Genomic DNA, 14,741 nt, shown 5'->3' on the forward strand with positions numbered 1-14,741 from the left:
GTGCCACCCAGGCGCCCCACATTGACAGAATCTTAATAGCATCTTGAAAGGGAAAAGTCAGGAGACAACATTTAAAAGGTTTTAGGCCAGGGCAGAGTGATTTTATGGTGGGTCTGACAAAGCAGGGAGTTGAGGGGGATTAAACAAAATGTACCCCATTAGAGTTTTGAATTGTTTAGAAGCACCAGATGAGGCTCTTGAGTAAGTACTGACTAGTAAGCTTGATGAATAAGCTACTTTAGTTGGTTCATGGTTTTATTTTCTATGAATAAGTATTTCTTGAAGAGAGTAGCTGAGTTATTTTTGCTTGATCCTAGTATTGATAACACAAAAGCAGGGAAAAAATGATTTCTTCCAGAATTATTTAACACAGAGACAGAGAAATATGTTGGTTTTCATAACTACTAAGATCTGAATAAGATAGAAACTGGAGAATATTGGAATATTTTTATTGAAAGTATAAGTCCCACTGGCATCATGGGAGGGGACTGTACCCAATCTCAAATCTGACTCAGATTTGGAAACATTTACAAATATTTTTCTAGATGAGTCTATGCATATATTACATTATCTCCTGCAATACCCTCAATTCCAGTTTAGGCAAACCTCTCCTTGATCTTAATAGCCAACATACAATGATAAACACTTTTTCCAGGATCTTAGAGTAAGACCCCCAGAACATAGGTGAGAAAAGAGAACACTGCATTTGCTGGCAACTAGAAGGTAAAGGGATCTTCAAAACGTACCACTTTGGCATGTAGATTACTTTGAGCTGAAATCAATCAAGGCCCAAAAGACTCGGGCTTTTATCTCCCCCTTAACTGCCTTAAAGAATTTAGATAGCATGGTCCAGGAAGAGAACTATCACCAGAGATAACTCTAAAGAATATGGGCTAGGTGTGGTAAACTGAGGAGAAGTTTGTCAGGGTCTAGAGATCAGATTCCTCTCTGTGACCATTCTCTGCATGGCATGGAAAACATTTGTTTATCAAACCTTTGGTTTTCCCATCTTCCTGTGAATTGTCTTCCTCCCTTTTGAAGTCTCAGAACCTGACCTCCTTCTTCTTAGCTCAAGATGACATATAAACTTCAAATGCCTATCTGTGGGTCTCACATTCTTATGGGGCCCCATAATACACAATTAAATTTGTTTTTCTCCTGTTAATCAGTGTTATGTTAATTTAATTAATAGACCAGCCAAAAGAATCTAGAAGGATAGAGAAAAAATTTCTCCTCCCCTACAAAGGTTAGTCAGAAATTGAGACGGCTCACCTCCTTCCACTTTCTGGTAGTTAACAGAAAGTTAATGAGTTATAAAGGAACAAAAATATAATGTGCAAGGTAAGGCAAATGTTCTGTTTCTAGTTATCCAAGGTAGATGGCTTAAGAGTTAATTAGGTTCAAGTTTAGCAAGGAACCTACAATTTAAGGTAATCTGGGAGAATACATTCTTTATTCTTTGGTTTCCATTCTACCTAGAAAAATGTGCTTTCATCTGAGGCCTGCAATTCTGTTATATGAAAGCTGTAAGAGATTTTTTTTCAATTTTATTATGTTATGTTAGTCACCATTCGGTACATCATAAGTTTTTTATATAGTGTTCCATGATTCATTGTTTGCATATAATACCCAGTGCTCCATGCAATACATGCCCCCCTTAATACCCATCACCAGGGTAGCCCATCCCCCCCCACTCTCCTCCCATCTAAAACCCTCAGTTTGTTTCCTGGAGTCCATAGTCTCTTATGGTTCATCTCCCCCTCTGATTCCCCCCGTTCATTTTTCCTTTCCTTCTCCTAATGTCCTCCATGCTATTCCTTATGTTCCACAAATAAGTGAAACCATATGATAATTGTCTTTCTTTGCTTGACTTATTTCGCTTAGCATAATCTCCTCCAGTTCCATCCATGTTGATGCAAATGGTGGGTATTCATCCTTTCTGATGGCTGAGTAATATTCAATTGTATATATGGACCACATCTTCTTTATCCAGTCATCTGTTGAAGGGCATCTCAGCTCCTTCCACACATGCACCCCAATGTTGAAAGCTATAAGAGATTTTTACACAAGTTAAAGAACAGCAAGAATAGTAACAAAAATATATTTTGTTATTTGTTCTGGGAGACCATATTCTTGCCATTTGGTGATCTTCCACAGATAGTCAAGCTTCTGAGTGTCCATTAGGATATCCTAGGACATGCAAGAGTCCTGCATTATTTATCCTGATATGATGTTAGAGAAAGATACGTTAACTTCCTGAAGTTCAGCTTTTGATCTCAGGGTTAACTCTGGACTTTGAGACCAGCCTGCTCTCTTAAAATCCCAAATTGTGACCCAGAAGAATTGCAAATTGTTAAAAGGACATTTATGATGAATTTTGTCACTCCAGGAATGTTAATCTAAAATTTTCAAGTGTCTAATGTACTTTAAATAAATATTCTCCTAGACAGAATCCTAAAAGAGGAATTTATGAGCCAGTAAACTTGGAGTTACCCAGCCCTTTACACTGAAGATTGACCCCTTGAAGTCACTTAAAACACTAATGTTTAATTTCCTTTCTATTTTGAAGTCTTCAAACCTTGACTCTTTAAGAGTGGAACACTTGACTATTTAAGAGTGGAACCCTTTCGGATAGGGCTTGATGAAAGATTAAGTGAAATGCAAAAGCTAGATGGGATATTTACCATCTTTGAAATTATCTTTAAAGGGCAGGATGGAAACAAATTTTGTAAAACATAATTTGCCCATATTTAGCATTTATGTTATTTCCATATATGTTTCCTCAAGTAGATTCGATTCAAATGAAAAGGGTTTTGTGTGCTGTTTTCAAGGGGACAGAGGGTTGAGAATGACTTTTCAAGGTCTAACTTGAAAATCAAGGCAGAAAGAATTGGTGACAGTTATCTAAATGACTTTCCTTCAAAATATATGGCATTATTCCACAGTGCTTCTATTGAACATGGCCTCGGGGGTTAGAAAGACTTTGGTTCAAATCCTTGTTCTGCCATGTGTTGCTCACTGGTCTTGGAACAATTAACCGCTCTGAGCTTTAGTTTTTGCATCTGACAAATGGGAGTAATAATGGTGTCTATGTACTGCGTCACTGAAAACATTAAAGTGACTTAAGGAATATAAAACAGTGCCATGCTCAATAAATGTTAGTGTAGTTTCAGTGACTCCCCAGCATTATCCTAAAAATGTTAATGGTGAAACCTTAATCTGGCTCATTCTCATCACCCCAGTGTACCACACTACATATACATTCCTCCACAAATTATAATGTTCTTTTGTCTCTATCTTGTTCATGCCTTCACCTCCTCTACTCCTAGGGTCTTTATTTTCTCAGATTCATTATCCATTTCTTAAGGCTCAACCCTGGCATTACTTCTCTGAAGTCTCCATTGATTAGGTTAAGGTGCTCCTCATATGTCCTTGTCATAAGTCCTATTCATACCTATCTATATCTTTGTATTTACAACTTAGTTTGTTTAAGTGTCATGAGCTCCCTGAGGGCAGAGATTATGTCTTATCCATATTTTGAACCCCAGAGGCCAGTGCAGTGATTTGTACTTGGTAGATATTCAATGAGCATTGGATAAATGAATAATAATGCTCAGACAAATTATTTCCAGGTTCTAATCCTTTCTTTTGCAGGACCAAGACCTCAAGTTTCTTTGAACATTCAGGAACAAGCAAGCTTAAGGGAACTGATTCATACTAAATAGACTCTCAATGTAGTGTATAAACCAGAATGCAATTTTTTGAAAAATTTTTTGAAAAATCTTATCAATGCATTGTCTCCTCCAGAAGTAAGTCTTTAGTAATAATCAATATAATTTCTTAGGAGCCTGGTATGCTCTAGGTACTGCCCTGAATTCACCAAGAATGAGTCCATCTCTTGAAAATGAACCAGTTTTGGGCACCTGGGTGGCTCAGTTGGTTAAATATCTGCCTTTGGCTCAGGTCATGATCCCAGCATCCTGGGGTGGAGTCCAGCATCAGGCTCCCTGCTCAATGGGGAGTCTGCTTCTCCCTCTGCCCCTCCCCCCATTCATTCTCTCTCTCCCTCTCTCTCTCAAAAATAAATAAATAAATAAAAAAAAGAAGAAGAAAATGAACCAGTGTTAAGTAGGCTATTGAAATGGCCTTGAGAAGCTTGAAAGTCAATGTATTAGTTTATAATTACATTGAGATCAGAATGCTCAATTCGATATGAGGAGCACATTTTCTTCTAGCCTTCAAGTTATCCAGGAAGCCAATCACAATCAAGGGCCCAATCATTAACTTATAAGGTAAAAATCACTGTGGCAGAGAGAGGAAATACTATAGTTAGGAACCCTATGATGTGAATGTTGTCTCTAAAGACTGACCTACCTTGAAGCCAAATCACAATTAGAATAAAAGAAGATAAATGATCATATGTTTACTGGTATGAGGCTGAAACAGAGAAGTTTTGTTAAAGGGAACTAAACGCCAGTAGTCTGTTACTTAAAGCCTCCTCACTGCAAGGGTACCAAAGAAAACTTGTAAATTTGGTTTTTACACTGTTTACCTGGCTGAGCTACCACCCTCACACTGACTTTTCTATGGATGAGTTAATCTGGTTGGCAAAAAAAAATTTTTTTAAAGAACCAGAAAATAAATGTTTGCAGCTCTGTAGGCTATATAGTGTCTGTTGCAAGTACTCAACTATGCCATTGTAACATAAAAGCAGCCACAGATAATACATAAATGAATGAGCATGGCTATGTTCAAATAAAACCATTTATGGACACTAAAAAGTGACTTTCATATAATTTTCATGGGTCATTAAACATTATTATTCTTTTGATTTTTTCCCCAACCATTTAAAAAGCCACTCTTAGCCCACAGGTTATACAAAAATAGGTTGCAGGTAATTTGTTAACCCATTATCTAGTCAATAAAAAAGAAGCAGGCTAGGTGGTGTGGCCTAATATTAATAAAGAAATAAGGGAGTTTCAAAAGGCAGTTCCCTAAATTATTCCTTAAAGTAGTCCCAGGAGAGTGACAGTTTAATCCAATTATAAGGTTGGGTAATCTCATTATAGAGCCCCTATACAAATCTAGGATGCCTAGTTATTCTGTTGTTTTTTAGGACAGATTGCTAAACCTCTCACTTATTTGGACCTCTCTCATGTTAGCCTCTCTCCCCAGGATTTCTATAGCAGCTGACTTGTTCTGTAAGCATCCTTCAGAATACAACAATGATCATTTTCCCTCTGCCTGGATGCTGTGCTACTCTACTGCTATTCCCCAACAAAGAGTTACTTAGGTCAATATTATTGGATATCTGTTGGAGAAACAAAGAAGTGTAAGACAGAAAATGTTCCTGTGCTTAAAGAATTCCCAGTCTCAGTAGAAGGCAGATTTTCTTCATATAACCCATGATTGCCAACGAGCTTTAAAAAAGAGTAATTTGTCAGAGCCCTAATCTCTACTAACCTCTCCAAAGAGCCACCTTAACTAATATAACCTTTGATATAAATAATTAATGTTAACGTTAATGTTAATGGAAGCTAACTTAGAAGCTGTCTTTATTGATATACACTGTCTTTTGTCAATTTATATTGCCATTGCATTATGTGACTCTTTAGGACATAACTCAATTAGATGATTAACAAAATATTACATATTAACATAGACAGGTTTTAGAATATTAAACTGACAGTCATTTCATATTTTCATACTTATATGCTTGAGTCACCATGGGTGCGTTACATGAATACTTACCTCATTGGTTCCATCAATGTCCTTCTTTCATGGTGGATTACTTTGTATTTTAGCTGACTTAACTGTAAGATTCTACAGTAGAGTAACTAGGGTCATTTCTATTTTGTTTTTAGCAATTGTTATTGAATTACTATTTTAGAGTGAGATTTTAATAAATTGATTTTGAAGTTGAGGGGGTGAATCAATGTGTGGGGTAGTGGGTGAGGGAGTGGGTCTGTCTGTATTGGGAACATCAGAGCGGTGCCTTTCAGCTAAGTAGTACAGCTGGGGTGTGTGTGTGGAGAAGAGGATGCCTGGTGATGAGTTAAAACTTCATGCAGGATAAACACATCAGCATTCTATGATTTCATTTTACATCTCTTTTATTTCATTCTGCATTCCAAAGCAGTATCAAATGGAAAATGACATTTGGATGTCTTCCATTTTCTTACAGAATTTAAATTTGTTCCTTAATATCAAGATTGCTCCATTTCAGAAATCTCACACTCACTGTTCCTTCAATTAAAAAACAAAATTCAGGGTGCCTGGCTGGATCAGTCAGAAGAGCATATGACTCTTGATCTCAGGGTCATGAATTTGAGCCCCATGTTGTATGCAGGGGTTACTTAATTGAATGAATAAATAAAAACTTTAAAAAAATAAAAAAACAAAATTCAACTAAGTAAATTGGAAGATCCAGCTGACTTCATTAAATGATTCATGAATCTGGCAGCCTCCAATCTAACAAGTAGAAGGGAAATCCACTGAGCTAAGCAAAGGAAGGTTTTTAAAGGCAGAGAGAAGGCATAAAAAAAGAAGAAAGGAATTTATTAGCAAGAAATGCATTGTTTAGGCAAGGTTGCCCTCCTAAGGGGAGTATGAAGAGAGCAAGATGGAGTCACTCATGTCAAGTAATGATGTAAACAGCTGATGGTGTTGAAGCTAAGACCAACTATCACCGAAACCAGCACAGACCAGAGGTACAAAGGACTGATAATCAGTAAGGCCACTCGAACCTGGAAAAACCAGGAGCTGATAATCACTAGAACCGGAAAGGGCCTGCAAAGGCCTAGCACTGATTAAACTCCTTTGAAAAGGGAGAACCACTGCATCAAACTGTCAGGCTCTCCAGACACTGACTCCTCCATATCTGACTGAATTTGAAAGGCAACTGCTGCTAAAGGCTACACCCAGTTGATCTCTGAACATTACAGAACCCTCCACTGCTAGAACATAATAAGCAGTACATGCCTAAAGCTGACCTGGACTGGACAGAGGCTTCACCTCAACTGTGTACTCAGACTGACTTCATTCTGTTTGGTTCCTTAACATCCTACCCCTTGTCGTATCTTGTCTGCTGTGTGATTTTGATTGTGTTTTCTTTCCTTAGTGTGATGTGTATGAAGCCAAGTTAAATGCATAATGAAATGCCAGTGAATTTGGAGTTCTGAACCTGCTTTATGATTGAATAAAGCTGACTTTGTGGAAAACACAACTTGAGTGTGCATCATCATAGTGTGACTGAACCAACATGAGTTCACACCTTAATGACTAACAGATAGAAACTACACCAGGTTGAGTTGTTGCAGAAAGTAAACTTTATTTGCAGCAAATAAGGAGCTCACAAGACATAACTTCCAAAGCTGCAACTCTACAAGCAAGGGTGGATGGTTTCCTTTTATTTAGGGTTAGGATGAATATTTGGAAAGGGGGTCCTCTCATGAATGTAGGCTTAGGAAACTCGATGACTCCTTAAAGTGTAATAACAGTTATATCATAGAAGTCCCAGAAGAAGGAAAGAAAAAGGAGCAGAAGGTTTATTTGAGCAAATTATAGCTGAAAAGTTCCCTAATTGGGGGAAGGAAACAGATTTTTAAATCCAAGGACAGAGAACTCCCATTAAATCCAACAAAAGCAGGCCAACACTAAGACATAACATAATCAAATTCACAACATACACAGGCAAGGAAAGAATACTGAAAGCAGCAAGGGAAAGAAATCTACAAGGGAAGCTGATTAGGTTTGCGCAGGTCTGTCCACAGAAACTTTGTAGGCCAGAAGAGAGTGCCATGATATATTCAACATGCTGAATGGGAAAAATCTGCAGCCAAGAATATTCTATCCAGCAAGGCTGTCATTCAGAATAGGAGAGAAAAAGAGTTTCCTGGGCAAACAAAAACTAAAGGAGTTCATGACCACTAAACCAGCCTGCAAGAAATATTAAAGGGGACTCTGAGTAGGAGAAAAAAGACCAAAAGCAATAAAGACTAGAAAGTAGCAGAGAACATCATGAGAAACACCAACTTTACAGGTAATACAATGGCACTAAATTCATATCTATCAATAATCACCTGAACGTAAATGGAAAATGCTCCAATCAAAACACATGGGGGAGGGCACCTGGGTAGTGTAGTCAGTTAAGCATCTGACTCTTGATTTTGGCTCAGGCTATGATCTTGGAGTCATGAGATCGAGCCCCACATTGGACTCTGCACTGGGTGTAGAGCCAACTTGATATTCTCTCTCTCCTACTCCTTCTGCCGCTACTCCCTCTTCACACTCTCACTCTTTTTCACAGAACAAAAACAAAAAACACACCTAGGGTATCTGAATGGATAAAAAAAACAAGACCCATCTATATGCTGCCTATAAGAGGTTCATTTTAGACCTAAAGACATCTGCAGATTGAAAGTGAGGGGTTGGAGAACCATGTATCATGTTAAGGAATGCCAAAAGAAAGCTGAAGTAGCCATACTTCAGACAAACTAGATTTTTTCTTATTTTTTATTTTTTTTAAAGATTTTATTTATTTGACACAGAGAGAACACAAGCCGGGGGAGCAGCAGTCAGGGAAAGGGAGAAGCAGGCTCCCTACGGAGCAGGGAGCCTGATGCGGGGCTTGATCCCAGGACCCTGGGATCATGACCTGAGCTGAAAGCAGACAGTTAACTGACTGAGCCAGCCAGGTGCCCCAGACAAACTAGATTTTAACCCAAAAACTGTAACAAGAGATGAAGAAGGATATTATATCATAATTAAGTGATCTATCCATCAAGAAGATCTAACAATTGTAAATATTTATGCCCCCAACCTGGAAGGACCCCAACATCTAAATCAATTAAAATAAACATAAAGAAACTCACTGATAGTAATATAATAATAGAAGGGGACTTTAACACCCCCACTTACAGCAATGGACAGATCATCTAAGCAGAAAATCAACAAGAAAACAATGGCTTTGAATGACATACTGGACAAGACGGACTTAATAGATATATTCAGAACATTTCATCCTAAGGCAGCAGAATACACATTCTTTTTCAGTGCACATGGAACATTCTCTAGAATAGATCACATACTGGGTCACAAATCAGCCCTCAAAAAGTACAAAAAGATTGAGATCATACCATGCATATTTTCAGACCACAACACTATGAAACTTGAAGTTTCATTCTTGATAAAAACCCTCAAGAAGTTTCATTCTTGATAAAAAATCCTCAAGAAAACAGGGATAGAGGGAGCACACCTCAACATCATAAAACTCATAAATGAATTACCCACAACTAAGATCATCCTCAATGGGGAAAAGCTGAGAGCTTTTCCTCTAAGGTCAGGAACAAGACAGGGATGTTTACTCTCACCATTGTTATTTAAGATAGTACCAGAAGTCCTAACCTCAGCAATCAGACAACAAAAGGAATCCAAATCATCAAGGAAGAAGTCAAACTTTTCACTATTCCCAGATGACGTGATACTGTAGGTAGAAAACTTGAAAGACTCCACCAAAATATTCCTGGAACTGATATACAAATTCAGCAAAGTCACAGGATAGAAAATCAGTGTACAGAAATCTGTTGCATTTCTATACACAAATAATGAAGCAACAGAACGAGAAATCAAGGAATCGATCCCATTTACAGTTGCACCAAAAACCACAATATACCTAGGATAAACCTAACCAAAGAGGTAAAAGATCTGTAGTCTGAAAACTAGAACACTTATGAAAGAAATTGAAGAGGACACAAAGAAATGGGAAAACATTCCATGCTCATGGATCAGAAGAACAAATATTATAAAATGTCTATACTACCCAAATCCATCTACACATTTAATGCAATCCCTATCAAAATACCACCAGCGTTTTTCACAGAGGTCAAACAAACAATCCTAAAATTTATATAGAACCACAAAAAGACCCTGAGTAGCTAAAGCAATATTGAAAAAGAAAAGCAAAGTTGGAAGCATCACAATTCCAGACTTCAAGCCGTAATACAAAGTACGGTATTGGCACGAAAACAGACACATAGATCAATGGAACAGAATAGAAAACCCAGAATGGACCTACAACTCTATTGTCAACTAATATTTTACAAAGCAGGAACAAATATCTGATGGAAAAAAGACAGTATCTTCAAGAAATGGTGTTGGGAAAACTGGACAGCAATATGCAGAAAAATGAAACTGGACTGGTTTCTTACACCACAAACAAAAACAAATTCAAAATGGATGAAAAACCTAAACGTGAGACAGGAAAGCAGCAGAATCCAAGAGAACACAGGCAGCAATCCATTTGGCCTCATCTGTAGCAACTTCTTACTAGGCACATCCCTGGAGGCAAGGGAAACAAAAGCAAACAGGAACTATTGGAACTACGTCAAGAAAAAAATCTTCTGGGGCACCTGAGTGACTCAGTCAGTTAAGTGTCTGACTTCAGCTCAGGTCATGATCTCAGGGTCCTGGGATGGAGCCGTGCATTGGAGCTTCCCACTCAGTAGGGAGACTGCTTGTCCCTCTGCCCTCCCCTGCTTGTGTTCTCGAGCTCTCCTGTTCTCCTGCTCTCATGCTCACATTCTCTCACCCTTTCAAATAAATAAATCTTTCAAAAAAATATAAAGCACCTCTGCACAACAAAGGAAACAATCAACAAAAGTAAAAGGCAACCTTCAGAATGGAAAAGATATTTGCAAATGACATATCTGATAAAAGTTTAGTATCCAAAATCTATAAAGAACTTATCAAACTCAACACCCAAAAAAACAAATAATTCAGTTAAGAAATGGGTAGAGGGGCGCCTGGGTGGCACAGCGGTTAAGCGTCTGCCTTCGGCTCAGGGCGTGATCCCGACGTTATGGGATCGAGCCCCACGTCAGGCTCCTCTGCTGTGAGCCTTCTTCTTCCTCTCCCACTCCCCCTGCGTGTTCCCTCTCTCACTGGCTGTCTCTATCTCTGTCGAATAAATAAATAAAATCTTAAAAAAAAAAAGAAAGAAAAATAAATGGGTAGAATACATGAATAGACATTTTTCCAAAGAAGACATCCAGATGGCTAAGAGCCACATAAAAAGATGCTCAATATCACTCATCATCAGGGAAATACAAATCAAAACCTGGATGAGATATCACTTTACACCTGTCAGAATGGCTAAAATTAACAACACAGGAAACAAGAGATGTTGGCAAGGATGGAAAGAAAGGGGGAAACCTCTCACGCTCTTGGTGGTAATGCGAACTGGTGCAGCCACTCTGAATACAGTATGGAGATTCCTCAAAAAATTACAAAAAAGCTACCCTATGTCTCAGCAATTGCACTATTATGTATTTACCCAAAGGATACAAAAATACTGAATTGAGGGGGCACCATACTGTTTACAGCAGCATTATTAACAATAGCAAAACTGTGGAAAGAGCCCAAATGCCCATTGATTGATGAATGGATAAAGAAAGTGTAGTGTACACACACACACATATACACAGAGTGGAATATTACTCAGCCATCAAAAAGAATGGAATCTTGCCATTTGCAACAACAAGGATGGAACTAGAGTGTATTATGCTAAGTGAAATAAATCAGAGAAGGACAAATACCATTACATATATGTGGAATTTAGGAAACAAAACAGATGAACATATGGGAAGGAGAAAAGAAAAGAGGGAAGCAAACCATAAGAGACTCTTTATGGATACAGAACAAACTGCAGGTTGGTGCAAGGAGGTGGGGGGGGGATGGGCTAGATGGGTGGTGGGTATTTAGGAAGACACTTTGTTGTGATGAGCACTGGGTGTTATATATAAATGAGGAATCACTACATTCTACTACCAAAACCAATATTACACTATATATTAACTAACTAGAATTTAAATAAAAGTTTGGAGAAAAAGAAAATCAAGATCCTCATCTGTTAATATGTCTTGTGTCAATTTAATTATTAGACCAGCCACAGGAACCGAGTGGGTTAGAAGGGATTGGTTGGGGACAGGGGATATTTTCCCCCTTCCCAAGGTGTCCATCTTTTGCAAATGGTATTTCAAAATAAATCCCCCAGGCAGTCAACCCATCCAGACAGACTGCCATGCTAAAGCTCCACTAGGAAGAATTTCAGGCACCTCTGCCCTTAGCCTATCTTGGGACTCTGAGGAAGGCTTCTAGGAGAAGAGAAGCTAAAATGAATTTTGGAGGATGGGTAAAATGAATTTTTGAAGTTCCAAAAAGTTGGAAGAATGTTCCAAAAGAGTATCAGTTACCTGAGAGGCTCACAAGTTTATGAAGAGCCTTCCTTTGTAAATGGTGCTATGGAACTTCAAATCTTCAAAACATGAATCGAATCCTGTTTGTGATGAAAAGGTTTAAGCTCCATTGGGAAAATTACTGTCTTCATTTATATTACACACACTAATCTGAGTACTCGGAGCACTCCACTTCACAACACTGGAGACACCAGACACCAGACATTTCTCACACATCATACAATTCTGGGACACCTGCTGGGTGTCCTACAATTTAACTCAATTCTTTTTTTTAAAAAAAGGATTTATTTATTTATGTGAGAGAGAGAGAGAGAAAGTGGGTGCGCACCTGCGCTGGTGCAGGCGGGGGGAGGGGCAGAAGGAAAGAGATAATGTGAAGCTGCTCTGCTCCCAGCAGGGAGCCCTACGATGGGCTTGATCTCATGATCCTGAGATCATGACCTGAGCTGGAATCAAGAGTTGGATGCTTAAACAACTGAGCCACCCAGGCTCCCCTGACTCAATTCTGACAATATCCACCTGGAAATAGCATCAGGTCCCACAGGTTAAGGGCTCAGTCCCATAAGTCCCATACTCTAATCTCAAACCCATGTTGTCAACCTGTGCTTCTTATAACAGGCTATAAATTGGAGGTTCACCCCATACTCCAATTAATTTGCTTAGAGCAGCTCACAGAACTCAGGAAAACAGGTAACTTATGTTGGTAAAGAAACAGTGGCCCAAAATGGGATCACTTGCCCCCACCACAGCAAACCAAGATTTAGCTCCCAGAAATGTGACATTTAAAGGATGGATCTGAAATTTCCTGATCAGCACTTGTGAGATTATCTCCATAATAAGTCTCCTGTATTCCCTTCCCCGCAAAAGGAGATGGCCTGGCCTGAAACAACCTGTCTTTTCTTTTGCTAATAACTTCCTTGTCCCACTCTCCTTTTGCCTATAAAAACCTTTTGTTTGGTACAATTCCTCAAAAAGCCTATCTATTTGTTAGAAGGGCTGCTGTCCAATTCATGAATCAAGTAAAGCCAATCACTTACTCAAATTTGCTCAGTTGAATTTCTGTTCTTTAACGTTTATAGATTACCAGTTTATTTCAAAGGCATTCAAGGATACAGAGAAACAGCCAGATGCAGACCTACTTAGGGCAAGGTATGTGGGAAAGGGGGGAAAGTATGCAGAGCTCCTGTGTCTTCTCTAGGAGTGCCCCTCTCTCAGCACCTCTACATATCCCAGCAGTTCAGGATTCATTACACAGGCATGCCTGGTTAAATCATTGGCCATTGGTGATGGATATGACCTTCAGCTCCTCTCCCCACCCCTGAGATGGGGGGTAGTGAGGAGAGACTGAAAGTTCTAGCCCTCTAATCACATGGTTTGTTCCCCTGGCAACTAGCCGCATCCTTAGATGCATTCCAAAAGTCTCCTTTTAACATAAACTCAGATGTGGCTGAAAGGGGCTTATTACATAAATAACAAAAGACACTCATCATTGCCCTGGAGCTATTTCAGGAACTGGGAACAAAAATCAATATTGTAAAGAAAAGATGCCCCTAAAACTGTTACATTGAAAATTATAAAGGTTTTGCCAGAACAGTAGACAGAGACTATAGATAGATAGATGATAGATAGATAGATAGATAGATAGATAGATAGATAGATAGATATTTCTTTTATAAATCACAATATCACAATGGCACAATCAGATTTGTAGTTTAGAACCTAAACTAGATGATTCATCCCAATTGTAACAAGGATAGGTTTAGTGGAGGCTGTAACAAGGATAGGTTTAGTGGAGGCAGACAGAGTCAGGCAAGACTGTGGTAATGAAGGCAGATACTCAGAAAGCCCTTCATAATTCACTGGTGATGAGGAAACATTGTAGTTAGAGGATCAGTCTGGACTCTCATTCTTCATAGTTTAAAATAGCTGAGTATGCAGTTTTAAGTATATCCTCAATTGTCTGGCAAGATCCCAGTTCATACCTGTTGTCCTGGCTTCTGCTTTCACTCTCAGTGGTAACCTGGTTTGGATCATCATTTATGAAGTCTCCCTATGATTTAAGCAACCCCAGCATAGGACACCAATGATTGCTAATGATTTTGCAGTTTTATGCTTCATCTGAACTTTTCCTCTCATTGTTTGACTTTACCCCTGTTACTGTTTCTTCTGTGAAATATGGATGGATCATATCCTCAGTATGTTCTTGTTCTTTTTAGGATCAGTGTTGCCAAGACCCCTTCCCACATTAACCCCCTAAGTCAGTGTGGGGGTTTAGTTTTGTCTTTTAGTCAATATTTTTTAACTTTGTTTGAAACCACATTAAAGTTCAATTTTTTTTTTTTAAAGATTTTTTTATTTATTTATTTATTAGAGATAGAGACAGCCAGCGAGAGAGGGAACACAAGCAGGGGGAGTGGGAGAGGAAGAAGCAGGCTCATAGCTGAGGAGCCTGACGTGGGGCTCGATCCCATAACGCCGGGATCACGC

The sequence above is a fragment of the Ailuropoda melanoleuca genome, chromosome 16, assembly GCF_002007445.2.
Source record: "Ailuropoda melanoleuca isolate Jingjing chromosome 16, ASM200744v2, whole genome shotgun sequence".
NCBI classification, from domain to species: domain Eukaryota; kingdom Metazoa; phylum Chordata; class Mammalia; order Carnivora; family Ursidae; genus Ailuropoda; species Ailuropoda melanoleuca.